The following is an 18,730-nucleotide window of genomic DNA, read 5'->3' on the forward strand; positions in this document are numbered from 1 at the left end:
CCCCGCAGGGCCGTTTAAGGTTTTGCCCACTTCAGTAGGCATTGCTGTTACGCTGACTACTTTTGCAGCTCTTGTGGAGCTTCAGTCATGCGTAGTCAATAATGAGTTTTGGTCAGATAATATTATAGTCACAGAGAATTCTAAGTCTAAGTCCAAATCTTCTTTTGAAAGACCAATACTTGAGACCACTACTCGTGATGTTTCTCTGCCCGGTCCTGGTTTTGGTCTTGTCGTGACGGACTCTGAGGTTGGCAGTTCCTCGACATGTCCTGAGGTTTCTCTTGTGCTAGTGTGCCCCGATGAGCTCTGTGAGCCAGAATGCCCAAGTGTGTCTCGGTTACCAGTGTGCTCAGATTCTTCCTCGGTGGAGACATGTTCTGATTTTGCCTGCCTGCCTGCATGCCCAGAAGTGGTCCCTAAAAGCCCTGCTCTTGATGGTTGTCCTGGTAATTCTGAATCCGGAATTGTCATAGGTTCCATAGGGCTTTTTGATAGTTCTCCATGTGAGCCTGGTGAACGTTCTGGCCTCTTGGGTTCTCTGTGGAGCTTCAAAGTGTTCTGGGAGATTCTGGGAGAAATCTGTCTTTGTCCCCTGATGGTATCAACAGTGGCTGTTGTGTTAATAGGGACACTTCGAATAGGTATTGTGGGAGGTTTGGTATTTTTGGACGGTCCCTGGAAGGTGGTGGGTATTGCTCGGAGAGTGTCGATGGGCTCCTCTCTGGCAATTACAGTCCTGATGGGTGTTACGCTGAGGCTTGTAGTACTGATGGGCATGTTTCGGTGGCTTCTGCTTCCGACGACTTCGGTCTCGGGAGGATTGACTCTGGAATTGGGCCTTGTCGGGCTGTCCCGACCTTCATGAGTGTTCAGTCAGATTTTTTGTTTGGAAATACCAGTTTTGAGAGATGTCTGGAAGCCGTCCCTGGAGGGGGGGGGGGGGGGGTACTGTAATGATCTGCTCTGCTGTCTGCACAGGCAGACAGCTTTTTGACAATTTTTTTGTTCTGAATGCTGCAGGTCCCTGGAAAAGAGACCTGTCTCCACTCTGCAAGCTGCAGAGTTGCTGTTCTGGGTAGGAATTTGCATCCACTTGTCATGCGGAGACCGCGCCATTAGCGTGCTTTGTTGCTATTGCGCTTTTCGTGTGGCGACCGCGCTTAGCGAGTGCGTTTGTTATTTTCCTTAGCGTTCTGATCATTGTTATTTGCTATGTCTTTCTTGCTACACTTGTGCTCTGTCTTTATTGGGTCTTGTGTCACTGTTGGCAATCGCCACTCTTGCGATTGCGCTCCCACCTGATTTCCGTTGTTGTGTCTTCACCGTCGCCTTGGGGTGACTAGATTGGTGGACACACATACATTCTGTTGCTGCTGTGCTCACTCTCTCTCTCTGAGGGCTATCTTTCCCTGCATTGTTGCAATTCGTACAATTCCCACCCGGCATCTGTGGCAGTGCAGAGGGGTTGTTCCTCTGCACTCCACAGCTCCATCTGCCGGTGGGAATTCCCTCTACAAGTGCATTACACCAAAGCTGGGTTCTGCTGTTTTATACGCTTGTGGAGGACTTCCGCATTGTCAGCGCACATCTTGTGCACTGACCACGGAGATAATTCCGCAATCGTTACAGGAGTATAGCGCCACTGGACTCTAGAGCAATGGAGATGTGTTTATTGAGAGACAAATCACGCTTTTCTTTGTGGCAATCAAATGGATTTTGCAGATGCCCCAACAAGGTATGGACCAGACAGAAGCTTGCCTGGATATTAATATTATGCACTGTAAATACACATGTTTATCTCATCATGTCACATGTCACCTCGGGTACAGTTTAAGCAATGTTGTTAACATAATGAAGTGGCAGGAAATAAAATTGCAGTTTCAAACATTTATGATAATAAACATTTGCAGTTCAAATACGGCAGCCTCCATATCCATCTCACTTCAGTTGTCCTTGAATTAAATCAGGACATAACAAAGGCTGCTGAGTCGTTTATAAATGTACAATAGCAACAGGAAATTTCATTGCATAAATAACACAAATTGGATTTTTTTTCAGGCAATGTTGGATAACAAAAGCTATTGCTAATCATGATATCTGTAGTAAATAAAGGATATACTGTTGCTCTCATTATCAACAGCTGACTTATGCACTTTACATATATTGACACTGTATTAGTGAATTGTAGCTCAGCTGTTTGTCATATAGTGGTGTTGTTACACTGTTTGATCTGGGACACATGCCCCAAATAATTGTCAGGGTGCCCTGTGTCTCGCTTTCCACCACAGAGCGCACATTGCACATGATTGGTGATGGTAATGAATAATCCCCCCCCCCCCCCCCCTTCTGCAGCGTGACAGTTAAAAATGGCGCACGGCGCCAGAGGGATTCAAGCGACGCCGCATTGACTTTAATTATATAACGCTATTTAGTGTTATAAGTGTTAAAAAATGGTGCAGGCAGTGTGCCTTACACTTATAACGCTAAATAGCATTATACATCTTAAAAATGCAGAGGGCAGAGAGGCAGCGGACACTGGAGGGAATAGGGATCGGGGGAGGATGTGTGTAATATGCATACATTACCTTGTCCCAGGCCGCCAATCGCTCCTTCCCTCCGCTCCTGCACTTCTTCCATTCATTTGCTGTAGTCCTGCAGCCAGCCTCCACATGGTGATTGGCCAGCTGCAGGACTACAGCAAACTAACGGAAGAAGTGAAGGAGCGGAGGGAAGGAGAGATCGGCGGCTCGGGACCAGGTAACGTATGCCTCTGCACACATCCTCCCCCGATGCCTATTCCCTCCAGTGTCCCGCTGCCTATGCCCTCCAGTGTCCCGACTCCCACTGCCTCTCTCCCCCAACCTCCGCTGCCTGTACTAGCAGCCCCCTGCATTTTTTCATGGTGCACCGTTCTGCAATAAATGTATCATAGAATGTATTTACATTAAAACGGTAAATAGCATTTTATGATATATATTTTTTACAAGTAGAAAAAGTATAAAACATACATAATATTTGGTCAATATTGATGAGAAAGAAACCATCAGAGAGTTACATGTAGTATGTTAATAGTAACAGTTATCAATTGGGTAAAATATAGTTAGCATTTCTGATATGATAAAACACGGCCAATGAGCCTAATAATCCAGTAGTAAAAGGGGTATCACTGGGTGCGGGAACCTACCGCACTCACATACCAGTGCTCCCCCTTGCCACTGCTGCCAGTGGCCCAGCCACAATGCGGGTGACCAAACCATGACATATTTTACCTAGAAAGAGATATAGAGTAGATGAGAGAAAGGAAGGTATAGAGTAGAAAATAGAAAAGAAAAGATCTGACGCGAAGTACCAGCCTTCACATCAGGAGAAAGAGAGAGATAGAAAAGGAGTCAGGGTGGATATACTGTATAGCCAAGTGTTCTAATGCCACCTCTGGATGGAAAGTTAAACCAGGGGGTTATCTGTGGCACTTTTCAGATAGAGGCATGGAAGCTGGATACTCCCCACATTTTATCAAATTGTAATTGTTTATCTGATAGTCTGGCAGTAAGCAATTCCATCCTATAAACATGGGACAACTTAGCTAAAACCTCAACTCTGGATGGGATATGAGGATCTCTCCAATGTTTGGCTATTAAACATCTAGCGGCTGTAAGGTAATGGTTTAACAGACGTTGGGCGTGTGGTTTTGCTTTTGGGATGGGTTTTGCCAGGATACAGTACCAGGGATCATTAGGGACCACTAGATTAGTATGTTAAAATATAAGTTGAATAACATCCACCCTAAAGTTCTTAATATGAGGGCAATCCCATAAGATATAAAATAGAGATCCAAGCTCACCACATTCTCTCCAACAAAGTGGGGATACCGTAGGGAACCACTTATGCAGCTTAATTGGAGTCCTATACCACATCAACATTATTTTATATATATATTCTTTTGTGGTGACACAAATAGAGGTTTTGGCTGCATTGACCCATATTTTAGACCAAGATTCCAGAGTAGTTTGAGTACCACATACATCGTCCCAATACTTCATATAATTATGACAATAATTAGCTGTTTTACGAGTAGAGCATTTATCCAGGTATAGAGGTTTGAAATTAGACCTTTTTGTTGTGGGCCCATTTCCCATATTACTCCTATTCCTTATTTGCATATATTGCAGGAAGTAAGAGTTATCCATTTGATGCTTTTCTTTTAGAGAATCAAATGAAAGTAGCTGATAATTTGTTGGGTCCAAAAGATCCTCTATGAACCTGATGTGATTAGTGTGCCATTTGGAGTTTGTCCTGAGTATGAGTCCTGGGTTAAAATCCGGAGAGCCAAAAACCGGACGAAGAGTGGAATTCGGAGCAAAGAGTTCCAACCTTTTTTGGAGAGATTGCCATAGATGAATGTTCGTGGTGATTGAAGAAAAGATCTTTGCAGATTGAGGGATGAGCTTAGTGTTTGACCAAAGAGCAGAACTAGGGTGCCATGGAGCGAAATGATGGAATTCCATCTGAGACCAAGATGTGTGGGGGTATTTGGAGAGCCAGGCTATCATTTGTCGGAGTTGAGAGGCTACATAGTAGTTATAAAGGTTGGGAACTGATAGGCCCCCATATTGTCTTTGATGTAGTAAAACTGACCTAGCTATCCTGGGCGGTCTGTGGTGCCAAATGAATTGAAAAACTTTGCGTTGTAAAGGGACAAACATATGCTTTGGAATATCTAGAGGCATAACTGACATAACATATATTAACTTAGGAAGGGAGTTCATTTTAAAATAAACCATTCGGCCTATCCATGAGATGGGGTAATCTTCCCACTTATTTAAATCTGAACCGATTCTAGAGAACAGTGGAGCGATGTTGCACTTGATCAACTGAGATGTATTTTTGGGGATTGTTATTCCTAAATACTTCAGAGACTCCTGTTGGACCCTGTATGAATACCCCATCAGAATTGAAGATAATCTGCTATCAGGGATGTTTAAGGGTAGAACCTCAGATTTAGAATAATTGGTCTTATAGTTAGATAGATCGCCATATATATTAATTTCGGACCTCAAGGAAGCTAATGAGATTAGTGGTTGTGAGATAGTAAGTAAGACATCATCAGCGAATAGGGACAGTTTATATTCCTGTCTGCCAATCGTAATGCCATGGATGTCAGGGTTGCCTCTGATCCTAGCCGCCAGGGGTTCTATTGAAAGGGCAAAAAGTAGTGGGGACAAGGGGCAACCATGACGAGTACCATTGGAGATCCCAAAATAATCGTTAGGATCTGTGTATGGAATTTTCAGTGCCACCTTAGGGTATGAATATAGCTTTTTCAGGGTGTGAAAATAGGACCCAGTAAAGCCCATATAGTTCAAACACTGGAATAAGAAGGTCCAATTTAAGCGGTCAAACGCTTTTGCTGCATCTAAACTTAATATAAGTGATTCAATCCTATTATGATTAATATAATCAATAATATTTATAGATCGTCTGATGTTATCCCCTGCATATCGGCCAGTGATAAATCCCACCTGGTCCAGATGGATCAACGACGGCATTAGAGGGGAGAGGTGATTGGCCAGGAGTTTGGAAAGGATCTTCAGATCCGTATTGATTAATGAAATGGGTCTATAACTTTTGTAGTCTAGAGGATCCTTATTGGGTTTGGGAATTACCACCATGTGTGAGTTCAACATTGAGTTTGGGATTTGCTCACGGTCCATAAAGGCCCGGAATAAAGTGGTCATTTTGGGTAAGAGTATGGCTCAACACACACCATACAATCTTGGTTGTACAATCTTACCACTTTCATGTAGTATAAGAGCTTATCCAATCAATCATTCGAGGTATTTTCAATCTGTTGGCCCTTATACTACATAGATTTGGTAAATCTGTACAACCAAGATTGTATGGTGTGTGTTGAGCCTATATCTGGGAATTTCTTATAGTATGCGATTGTGAATCCATCTGGACCAGGGGTCTTATGGGGTTTAAGGGGCTTTAAGGTTTCTTTAATCTCCTCTTGCATAATTATTACATTCAAAGAAGCTGCCTGAGTCTGAGACAGCATAGATAGTCCGCAACCCCTCAGGTATTTGTTGATCTCATCAACATGAGAGTGTGATTTCTCATCCTGTTCATTCAAGTTATATAGTGAGGAAAAGTATGACTTATATATTGCAGCAATTTCTCTTAGATCATAATGGGGAGTCCCCCTCTTATCTTTTAGAGCAAACACTGCATTACGGGTTTGCATACCTCTTAATTTTTTAGCCAAAAGGGAGTGAGCTTTGTTACCTTTTTCATAGAATAATTGTTTAGTAAATGCTAAAGATTTCTCATTTTTTTGGAAATGAAGCTCTGAGAGAGCTTTACGCGTTTTCTCTAAAGCTCTATATCTTTCAGTAGTAGGGTTTTTTTTAAACTGTTCGTCCTCAAGAATCAGCTTATTATACAGTTCTGAGAGTTGCTTATTATATGCTTTCTTACGGTTAGATGCGATAGCTATGAATTTTCCTCTAATAGTTGCTTTGTGGGCCTCCCATATGATTGCTTTAGATCCCACAGATCTCTCATTAATTGCAAAATATTCCTGCAGTGCCTGGCTTATATCATGTACTACATCTTCATTTATGAGCAAGCTGTCGTTCAGCCTCCAGCATGTCCGAATGGACAATTTGAGTATGGGTCAAATTAAATGAGGCATCTAAAGGGGCATGATCAGACCAAGAAATTGGTCCAATTCAGGAGTCTAAAAGACTAGAAAGAAGAGATATGAATATATGGTCTATCCTTGTAAACGTACCACATGTATGAGAATAAAATGTGTAATCCTGATCTAGAGGGTGTTGGATCCTCCATGCGTCTAAAAGACCATGCCGCTTCAGAATATCCCTAAATCTGCGCGAGGAAGAATAGATGGACTTAAAATTTAGAGGGAAAATATCAGATTTCCTATCCATCGTAGGTTAGTATATTAAGTTGAAATCTCCACCCAGTATTTTATTATTAACCCCTGTATTAGAGACCTTGGAAAGTACCTTTTCTAAAAATTGTGTTTGACCTTCGTTAGGTGAATAAATTGTAGCTAATAAAAGCTCAATACCATGCAGCATGCCCCTGATTATGAGAAAGCGTCCCCCGGGATCTCTGCACACATTCGTCACCATGAAAGGGCAAAAGTGATAAATCAAAATAGTTTTAAACTGGAAAATCTAGTTTCTTGTAAAAATATAAAATCTGCCTTGGAGCGTTTAAGATCACGTAAGGCTAGGTGGCGTTTCCTAATGGAGTTTAAGCCCTTAACATTTAAGGTAAGCACTTTAACCATCATTTATCTAACTTTAAGAAAGAAGTGTCTGGACTTGATGCACGCAGGATCCTAGGAGACGCCTTCCCAGACTTCACCATTTTAACACTGACTTGGCAATCCACCTCTGACTCGGAATAAAGAGAAAAGAGAAAGAGAGAATAGAACGTAGAAGTGACAGAAAAGAGAGAGGTAATCTGAATGATTTACTAGAGGTTCTAACATACTGTAATATTATAATCCAGATTAAAGTAGAACTATTATAACCAATAAAACATCTTAGTCTGAGTAACTCGTGCACCCAGACAGGGTGTGACCCGCCTCACACCACTATTGGGTAAGTAGACCCAGCCCAACCCAGCCACCCCAGTACTCTAAAACCCCCCCACCCCATCCCCCCCACCACTCATGTCATATCTGAATAAATGTCAATCATTAAAGTAAACAGACAACATTATTTGGCACCTAAAGATAGAAAATGAACTGTAACCTTAATAATATAAACGGTGTTTATAGTCACGGAGATGGCACCCTAGACTTCTCCCTCTGCTCTTTGGGAGATGTTGAGTCATGAGTAGACCCAGACTCTGAATCCTTTGAGGTGGTGGTAGCTTTTTTGGGGAGTTGCAATCCTAGTCCTTTCAGCAAATCGCCGTAATCTTCTGGACATGAGATGGCATGTACCCTACCATCCTGAGTTGCTATTAACTTAAAGGGGAACCCCCAACGGTATGGGATGCCCTTTTCCCGTAACAACTGTGTAACTGGGCACAATTTCTTCCTTTTTGCTAGAATGATAGAAGAGAGGTCATTTAGAATTTGAATGTCCGTTCCTTGATAGTTATATGAAAGCGTATTTCTAGTGGCCAAAACGATCTGTTCTTTCGCTTCATAAAAGTGGAAACGAGCGATGATATCACGCAATTGGGGGGCCCCGACTGGCCTGGGACCGATACCTCTATGAGCTCCATCAAACCTCCACATATCAATAGGTGTGTCTGGAGATATAGTTGTACAGAGGTCTGTGAGGTATTTCTTAATGTCCGGTGGACGAACAGTGTCAGGGACCCCTCTAAAGCGTAGGTTCTGCCTACGGTCTCTGTTTTCGTGATCTTCCGCGGTACGTTGCAAGTCCACCACTGAATCTGTCAGTCTCGCATTTTCTTCTTCTAAAAAGTCACATCTCTGCTGTAAGTCAGCTACGTCTTTTTCTAGAGATGTCGTGCGGGACAGAGCAGAGGTTATGTCGGCTCTTATATCAGTTAGGGCCGCATTGATAGTCTCTTTCATCGAACTCGTTACCTTTTTGTGAAGATCTGTTAGGCAGGTTAACAATACCTCTCTTGTTACATACGCCACAGCCGTGTCAGCTTTGGATCCCTTAGCCGCCATGACAGGCGTTCCGGGTTGCGTAGCGGAAGTAGGCCTGAGAAAGTATTTATCCAGCGGAATGCTCTTGGCTTGCTTCGTTTTTTTTCTGCCGCCCATAGATCGATTCCCCAGCTATTCCTGGATACAGAGCACTGCAGGGAGGGCGCCTATCTTCCGTGAGTTCGCCGTTAATGTGAGTGGCGTTGGAGCGGGGTGCGGAGCTCAGGGATCAGGTGGCCATCTTGGATCGCGCCGCGCATGCGCCCCCCATTTTATGATATATTTATCGGCAGAACGGTGCACCATTTTTCTCCCTTCGCCATTTTTAAATGGAGGCCTTCTGCAGAACTGGCAGCAGAGAAAGTAAGTACATTTACTTACCTTGTCTGTTCTTGTTCATTGTTATCAGAGGGAGGACAAAAAAGGAAATAAGCCACATTAACTTTGGTTCCCTCTATTTCCCACTTAGACTTTTTGGCAAGGTAGGACAAGACCATTGGCTTGGACAACCTGCAGGCCCTGGGCACCTGTCAAGGCTGCTTGGTGGATGACCCAGTTTGCAAATTATGACTTATTTGATGTTGCTGTTTTGTGTTTTATTACAAGTCCTGAGATACTGGGCCCGATCCAATTCACTTTTTTTTTCTAAAGGGGCCCATACACCTAATGATTTTCCCGCCGATATACAGCAGATTCGATCACTGTGATCGAATCAGCTGTGAAATCGTTGCGCAAACGCTGACAGATTCCCGATTTTGCTTGATCGCCAGTGGGTCGGGAGTGCGTCCATAGCTGCGTTCAAATGCCCGACGACCGACGCTAGCTGCAACACATTACCTGCTCCACCAGCGCATGTCCCCGCTCTCTTCGCTGTCTTCTTCTCCGCGCTGGGCTCCGAGTCCGGCTGGCTTCACTGAACTTCCTGTCCCGGCAGGAAGTTTAAACAGTAGAGCGCCCTCTACTGTTCCCCGGACAGGAAGTTCAGTGAAGCCAGCCGGACTCAGAGCCCAGCGCAGAGAAGAAGACAGCAGAGAGAGCGGGGACATGCGCCGGCGGAGCAGGTAATGTATAGCTGGCAGGGGGGGGGGGGGGGGGCGTGGCAGCTTCACAGATGGTGACTCGATTTCATGCTGAATCTGTTTTCAGTAAAGGCAGCCATACAATCCCTCTCTGATCAGATACAATCAGTGACTGCAGATTCGATCAGTGACTGCAGTGTTCAGGGGCATAGCAATAGGAGGTACAGAGGTTGCGACTGCATCGGGGCCATTGGGCCAGAGGGGCCCTCCCTCAACTGCAGTATTAGATCTCTAGTGGTCCTGTGCTCATAATAATCACTTCTATAGATACTTTGAATAGTGGTAACAATAACAAAGTGCTCCCCATTCCCTTCTTGCACCTCTGACACTGTAGTTGTCATTGGTAGGTTTTGGTGCGCCATATCAATTGTTATGCATAGTGTGCTTGGGGGGCCCCAATGTAAAACTTGCATCGGGACCCACAGCCACTTAGCAACACCACTGGCAGTGTTCCTGGAGATCTACTAGCGAGTATGATCATGCAGGGGAGATGCAAGAGCCAAAGACTGAAGAAAGCTAGCTATGATCTCTAGTATGCTCCCAAAGTGCGCTCCACATGGGTGGGATCTATCGGCGGGTCACTGTATTTGACATGTTTTGCAGGCCAAAAGTGGGGGTGAGCTTATGCAGGGATTAGCCTATCAGTGAGTACATAGGCTAAATAAATAATATTGGACAAAGACTTTCTGACATGACCTTGCCCAATGTTTTTACTGTGTGCATCAAATACATTTTATCTTTATGAGTTGCTCCTCTGGGAATCTAGCAACACCGCTTCTGTAATGTTCTGTGCTCCATATCTCTCTTGTACCAAAAAGATTGTTTTTTTACTTTTCAGTAAGCCACAGACAGATTTAACAGCCAGCTAATAACTTGAAATAGCTGTATTACCTTTGCTGTTGTCCGTGAAAGTGCGGAGTATGAGAACCGACACCAGGCCTCAGGGTGGGTAGGATGACACTAAGCGGCTCTCGGATGAAGAAGAGTTATAGTATTAGGGGGAGGGGTTACATGCGAGGATCCGAAAATATATACTGAATCTATAAGGCTAAAATAACTCACAACAAGCACAACCAGAAATAGGCTTAGAATATTTCTTAAAGTGATCCAAAGAAAAACATGTGCAATGTGATCTGATGCATTACAATAAAGTATGTAATAAGACGGTACCTTTAAGATACCTTTAATGAGGGCCAGTTGCCTGACTTTTGTACTGATGCTCTGCCTCTAATACTTTAAGTCACTGTCCCAGAATGAGCATTCAGATCAGATGCTGTGACTCTGGTGTGACCCTTCTAGCTGCATGCTTGTTGCAGATGTGTGACTCAAAACAACAAAAGCAAAAAGTTCAAAATGACAGTCAACTGGCATTTTTTTTCATAAGGCAATGAAGATGTATATGTGTTTATGTGTGTGCGTGCGTGTGTGTGTGTGTGTGGGGGGGGGGGGGGGGGGCAGGATGGCTGGCTGTTGAGGCCAGGGGATCAGCAAAACAGCCAGGCAATGTGTATTGCTTAAAAGGAAATAAATATGTCAGCCTCCATATCTCTCTCACCTCGGGTTCCCTTTTAGAGTAGCACAACACTATAGAGACATCAGCAGAGGTGATCAGTGAGATATATGTAACTAGCATGCAGTTCGCAAGCTGTCTATGTCAATCACTTCAGATCTGTGCACTGATTTAATGTAGTGCATACATGTGTATTTCCTGCCAAAGAGCTGCATTAAAATGACAAATGGATTCTACTGTATACCCTAGTGGCCTCTCTGCCCATCATAGCATAACAGTTACGGAATGCACTGTTACGTTGTCGGTGGCTTCTGTAGCTGTCAAGGGAGAAGCCAGTTGGTTCTTTCCGAATCTCATGATCATTGGGAATAACCAATAAGTGGGATCATGAGTGCATGGTGAATTATTAGTGCAGTTAGAAGTCGCTTCTCAGAACCCTTCAGTATGATGGGAGACCAGAAAAAAAAATCCTTTAGGGCTCTTTCACACAGAGACGTTGCGTTAGAGGGGACGTTAAGGTTGCATAACGTTCCCCTAACGCAACGCATGGTGGTGCTAAACTCGGACGCTACATAGAGACGCATTATGCGTCTCTTGGGGCGCCATTTTCGTTCAATACTGGTAGAACGAAAATGGCGCATGCGTCCAAAGACTGTGGAGACCACGTGATCCCGCCAGCCAATCACTGCACAAAGCGGCCGCTCCAGGAAGTAAACACTGCACGTCACTTAGTGCAGTGAATATTAATTAGCCATGTGGCTAGGGACAATAGCGGACTCTCCCCTCCCCCTCTCCTGCACTGTGCAAACAGTCTAACGCGGCTAAAACTGCATATAACGCACAGCATGCTGCACTTTCTTTGAACGTCCAGCGTTACACTGTAACGCAACGTGGGCACTGTGAACAACCCATTGATTTTTCATTACTGTGAGTTGGGCTGCGTTACAGGCTGCTCTAACGTGCGCCTGTAACGTCCCACTGTGAAAGCAGCCTTAATAACCCTTTTCTAGTAAACAGATAATTAGAATAATAGTAACTTGTATAAGTAAATTAAATCAAAATACCATAATAATAAATAAATATAAATGATAAAAAATAAATTAACAATACACAAATACAGTAAAGAAACATCAGTCATAGTAGCAACAACAATATTAATAAATCTACAATTTTCTGTCACGTCAAAGTGAAAACAAATTAATGGGGGTTTGTGTGTGTGTGTACAGTATGTGTTTTTTTTTTTTTTTTTGCTTTTGGGGTAGGAATTTATAAGACTAAATATATGGTACCAGAAATAATGTAAAGGTGTGAATATCTGAGAAAGTATCACATCACTGAATGCAAAGAGGGAGGGGTCTGTTCCAAGAGGAAGTATTCGTGTTGGTGGTAGTCAAATAGTATTATAAAATGTAGGAAAATTATCCACAACTAATACAGTGTTCTTTATTTCATATTCATCAACACATCCATCCATATTGAACACACCAGCTAGCCCAAATCCATCCATCCGGAATACACCAGCCAGACCACATTCATCCATACAGAATATACCAGCCAGCCCAAATCCATCCATACAGAATACACCGACCATCCCACATCCATCCATACAGAATACACCAGCCAGCCCACATCTATTCATACAGAATTCGCCAGCCAGCCCAAATCCATCCGTACAGAGTACACCAACCAGCCCACATCCATCCATACAGAATACACCGACCAGCCCACATCCATCCATACAGAATACACCAGCCAGCCCACATCTATTCATACAGAATTCGCCAGCCAGCCCAAATCCATCCATACAGAATACGCCAGCCAGCCCAAATCCATCCATACAGAATACACCAACCAGCCCAAATCCATCCATACAGAATACGCCAGCCAGCCCAAATCCATCCGTACAGAGTACACCAACCAGCCCAAATCCATCCATGCAGAATACACCAACCAGCCCACATCCATCCATACAGAATACACCAGCCAGCCCACATCCATCCATACAGAATACACCGACCAGCCCACATCCATCCATACAGAATACACCAGCCAGCCCACATCCATCCATACAGAATACACCGACCAGCCCACATCCATCCATACAGAATACACCAGCCAGCCCACATCTATTCATACAGAATTCGCCAGCCAGCCCAAATCCATCCGTACAGAGTACACCAACCAGCCCACATCCATCCATACAGAATACACCGACCAGCCCACATCCATCCATACAGAATACACCAGCCAGCCCACATCTATTCATACAGAATTCGCCAGCCAGCCCAAATCCATCCATACAGAATACGCCAGCCAGCCCAAATCCATCCATACAGAATACACCAACCAGCCCAAATCCATCCATACAGAATACGCCAGCCAGCCCAAATCCATCCGTACAGAGTACACCAACCAGCCCAAATCCATCCATGCAGAATACACCAACCAGCCCACATCCATCCATACAGAATACACCAGCCAGCCCACATCCATCCATACAGAATACACCGACCAGCCCACATCCATCCATACAGAATACACCAGCCAGCCCACATCCATCCATACAGAATACACCGACCAGCCCCCATCCATCCATACAGAATACACCAGCCAGACCACATTCATCCATACAGAATACACCAGCCAGCCCAAATCCACCAATACAGAACACACAAACCAGCCCACATCCATCCATCCGGAATACACCAGCCAGCCCACATCCAATCATACAGAATACATCAGCCAGCCCACACCCACCCATACAGAATACACCAACCAGCCCACATCCACTCATACAGAATATTATTATTATTATTATTTAGTATTTATATAGCGCCGACATATTACGCAGTGCTGTACAGTGTATATATATATATATATATATATATATATCTTGTCACTAACTGTCCCTCAAAGGAGCTCACAATCTAATCCCTACCATTGCCATATGTCTATATTATGTAGTGTAAGTACTGTAGTCTAGGGCCAATTTTAGAGGGAGCCAATTAACTTATCTGTATGTTTTTGGAATGTGGGAGGAAACCGGAGTGCCCGGAGGAAACCCACACAGACACGGAGAGAACATACAAACTCTTTGCAGATAGTGCCCTGGCTGGGATTTGAACCAGGGACCCAGCGCTGCAAGGCGAGAGAGCTAACCACTACTCCACCGTGCTGCCCACACAAATCAGCCCACATCCACTCATACATAATACACAAATCAGCCCACATCCTTCCATACAGAATACACCGACCAGCCCACATCCATCCATACAGAATACACCAGCCAGCCCAAATCCATCCATCCGGAATACAGCGACCAGCCCACATCCATCCATACAGAATACACCAGCCAGCCCAAATCCATCCATCCGGAATACAGCGACCAGCCCACATCCATCCATACAGAATACGCCAGCCAGCCCAAATCCATCCATACAGAATGCACCAGCCAGCCCAAATCCATCCGTACAGAACACACCAGCCAGCCCAAATCCATCCATCCGTACTACACCAGCCAGCCCACATCCACCCATACAGAATACACAAACTAGCCCACATCCACTCAAACAGAATACACAAACCAGCCCACATCCATCCATACAAAATACACCAACCAGCCCACATCCATCCATACAGAATACACCAACCAGCCCACATCCATCCATACAGAATACAATAACCAGCCCAAATACATGGATACAGAATACAACAGCCAGCCCACATCCAGCCATACAGAATACAATAGCCAGATGGGTCACTTAGGCCACACACCCAACACCCCCTAGTCACGCCCACCAATTTTTATTTATTTATTTTTTGAAATATTTTTATTTGATAATAGTATTAATATTAATATTACTCCCAAAAGGGGGGGCGTGAGGGTGCCCATGGTGGGGAGGAAGGGAGAAAAAAAACTGATCGAGGCACCAGCCCCGGGGATGCCGTATGCTATGAGGGATGGGTGGCCGCTATTTCTCCCTCCCTCCCTTCCTCCTAATGTGCCCCCAGTGTCCCCACCTGCCTGCAGAGTTAAATGCGCAGCGAGGCGGGCTGTAAATCTTACCATTGTCTCTCCGTGAATACCGGGATCCGGCTCTTCTCGGCTTCCTGCCTCCTGTGACGTCACAGGAAGCAGGAAGCCGAGAAGACCAGATGAGATCCCGGTACGCACGAAGAGGCAATGGTAAGATTTACAGCCCGCTCCGCTGCACATTTAACTCTGCAGGCAGGTGGGGACACTGGGGGCACATTAGGAGGGAGGGAGAAATAGTGGCCACCCATCCCGCATAGCATACGGCATCCCCGGGGCTGGTGCCTCGATCAGTTTTTTTCCCCTCTCTGCCCAGCAGCCGGGACAGAAGGGGGGACAGTGCGGGATGGCGGGAGGAGCCCCCCAAATCGGGATAGTCCCGACGAAAACGGGACGGTTGGGGAGTATGAGATTAGCACTTTCACGCCTCCTGTGTTCTCTGCCCAGCCATGTCTCTGATTCCTGCCCTGACAGCAGTATGAATGTTGTCATATGCTGGCTGGTCATGTGAACAGAGATGTGTATGCATGGGAAACCATACAGACACAACAATGCTGAAAGAAGAAGATTGTGTCACTGGACAGGAGAGATACTACCCCACCATGCTCCACTCCTTGCTACTCTTCACCTCCTCTGCAATTCCTTAATGCCAATTGGCAGCCGCAGAGTGGCTCCCCCAGGATCGCCTAACGCCGATTGGCATCAAGTCCTGGGAGTGGAGATTATCAGGGAATGCACGCGTGCATGAGTGATAGTTCCCTGCTGAGTCACGGAGCGTCGCGGGGGTTAGGCAAAAAACCCCATTATTTACATTGTACAGCACTGCCATCTAGCGCAGCGCTATACACGGGACAGCCCTGTCACTTTGCTGTACCTCCGAGCAGCTCACAATCAAATCCCTCTAGGCTGAGGCCTATGAGAGGAGGGGAAGTGTAAGGATCGCAGCCTAGGGCCAATTTAGGGGGAAGGGGGCAGGGAGGGGGAACTATAACAAATGAAAAAAAAACACTCTTTTTTTTTAAATAAATCAATCACAGCAGCGATCCGAGACCACCAAAAAAAAAGCCCTACTAATGACAAGAAAAGGAGGTAAGAATCATTTGGGTGGTAAGTTGTATGACTGTGTAATAAACTGTTAAAGCTGCGCAGTGCTTAATTATAAAAACCCGCCTGTTCACTAGGAGGGTGTAAACCTGTGGTCCTCAAGTGGTTAAAGGAGCTCCCTGAGCGGATTTGAATAAAATGATCTCAAGAACCCTTTCACACGTATTAGTTTGATGTACTGAATATTTATGTATAAGGGCTCTTTCACACTAGGAGCTGATCCGTGCATTTTGACGGATCACTCTTAGGAAGGGTTTAGAAAGGAAACATGAAAGTCTGTTTGACTTTCATGTTAATTTTCACATGAGACAAAGCGTTTCAGAGCTGGAAGCTTTGTAACGTCCAGCCGCAGCATTTTCCCGTCGGGTGAATTAGAACTAGCACCGCTGATCAGCGTCGCACCACAAGTACCTGACGCCACGCCGCAGGTCATTAACGTTTGCTAATGTGAAAGAGCCCTAAATGTTTTGTAAATAGCCTTTTTGCATTTAATCCTTTCGGGACCTGCATTTTTGCAGAAGGGGGGGGGGGGGGCGCGTTTGGGGGGTCAGGCAGCCGGAACCCTGCAGGGTCTGGCTGGGAAGTGTCTCCCCATGGTGGTCAGGTGTCCCCCCCTGTGTGCAGCAGTCTTCACTCACCTTCACTCACTTTCCATGCTCCAGCGACGAGCCACAGCGGATCCCTCTGCTCCGGCCGGCATCTCAGCTCCTACTGCCGCTTAGTTCCGGGTCGCGGCTTGATGACGTCATCAAGCCGGGACCCGGTGCTAACGTCAGAAGGAGCAGAGATGCCGGTAAGAGCGGTGGGGGGTGCCGATCGTCACGGAAACGGCAGGGAGGTGAGTGGATCCTCTTCTTTCCCCCCTACCGCCGCAGCTGTCAAATTGATCACTACGATCCAATGGCGATCGTAGTGATCACGTGATCATACGCGATGGCTGCTGATCACTGAGGGGAGATGCCAGTTGTCATATGACAACTTAATCTCCCCTCTCCGGTGCGCACAATCGCGTCGGGACGGTTCGTTAGCGCAGACGTTGAATCAACGTTCGGTCAGAACGGTAGCACCACCTGCTGGACGTTGATTCAACGTACCTGGTCCCCAAAAGGTTAATTAACTGAAAACACTTGTTCAGGCTTATTTAAAATATTTCTTAGCAGGATATGATCAAGTACCCCCTGAACTCTACCCAAGTACCCCCCAGGGTACGAGTACCACAAGGTGGGAACCTTGGTTCTAGTGAACCGAATGAGTATGCCAACGTTTTTGTGATGGCTGCTTATATTCACTAACAGTATCTTACAAAAGTGAGTACAGCTCTAAAGTGTAAATATTTTACTATATCTTCTCATGGGACAACACTGAAGTTATGACACTTTAACATAATGTAAAGCAGTCAGTGTACAGCTTGTATAACGGTGTAAATTTGCTATCCCATCAAAATAACACAACACACAGCCATTAATGTCTAAACTACTGGCCACAAAACTGAGTACACCCCAGTGAAGAATGTAAAAATTCTGCCCAAAGTGTCAATATTTTGTGTGCCCACCATTATTTTCCCGCACTGACTTAAAGGGATACTTAAGCTAGAAAAAAAAAAGTTTTACTCACCTGGGGCTTCTACCATCCCCTTGCAGCAGTCCTGTGCCCTCGCAGTCACTCGCAGATCCTCCTGTTCCCCGCCGTCAGCTAGTTTCATTTTTGGCTGACAGGCTCACTGCACCTGTGCAGGCCTGGCCACGCGTCTCCTTCTACACATTCCATCCGCAATAGCGTCCTGGTGCAGGACGCTATTGCGGACGGTAACACGTAGAAGGAGACACGAGGCCAGGCCTGTTGGTGAATCGAAAGTAGATGGCAGCGGGGGACTGGAGGATCCATGAGGGCATGGAGGAGTGTGAGGGCATGGGACTGCTGCAGGGGGCTGGTAGAAGCCCCAGGTGAAAAACAATTTTTTTCCCCCAGGCTTAAGTGCTTCTTTAACTCTCCTGGACATGGAGTTCACTAGAGCTACACAGGTTGCCAGTGGAATCCTCTTCCACTCCTCCATGATGAAGTTGGTGGATGTTGCACTCCTCCACCTTCTGTTTGAGGATGAACCAGATACTCAATAGGGTTTAGGTCTGAAGACATGCTTGGTCAGTCCAGCACCTTTACCCTCTTTAGCAAGTCACTGGTCATCTTGGAGGTGTGTTTGGGGTCATCATCATGTTGGAATATTAACCTGTGGCTTAGTTTATGAAGGGAGAGGATTATGTTCTGCTTAAAGCGGAATTTAACCCTGCATTTTAACTTTGCTCTAAAACATTATTTACAGCATATTATATGCAACC

The 18,730-nt window shown here is 45.3% G+C and overlaps 1 long non-coding RNA gene across 1 annotated transcript in view; it reads right to left on the reverse strand.

The window, feature by feature from the left end:
* Nucleotides 1-18,730, reverse strand: part of LOC137528465 (uncharacterized) — a 47,308-nt gene that overhangs the window by 25,326 nt on the left and 3,252 nt on the right. Inside the window, exon 2 of the long non-coding RNA XR_011023405.1 lies at nucleotides 10,639-10,717. This is a non-coding gene — a long non-coding RNA (uncharacterized lncRNA). The remainder of the gene's footprint in view (nucleotides 1-10,638; nucleotides 10,718-18,730) is intronic.

This window comes from Hyperolius riggenbachi, chromosome 8 (assembly GCF_040937935.1).
Source record: "Hyperolius riggenbachi isolate aHypRig1 chromosome 8, aHypRig1.pri, whole genome shotgun sequence".
NCBI lineage: Eukaryota > Metazoa > Chordata > Amphibia > Anura > Hyperoliidae > Hyperolius > Hyperolius riggenbachi.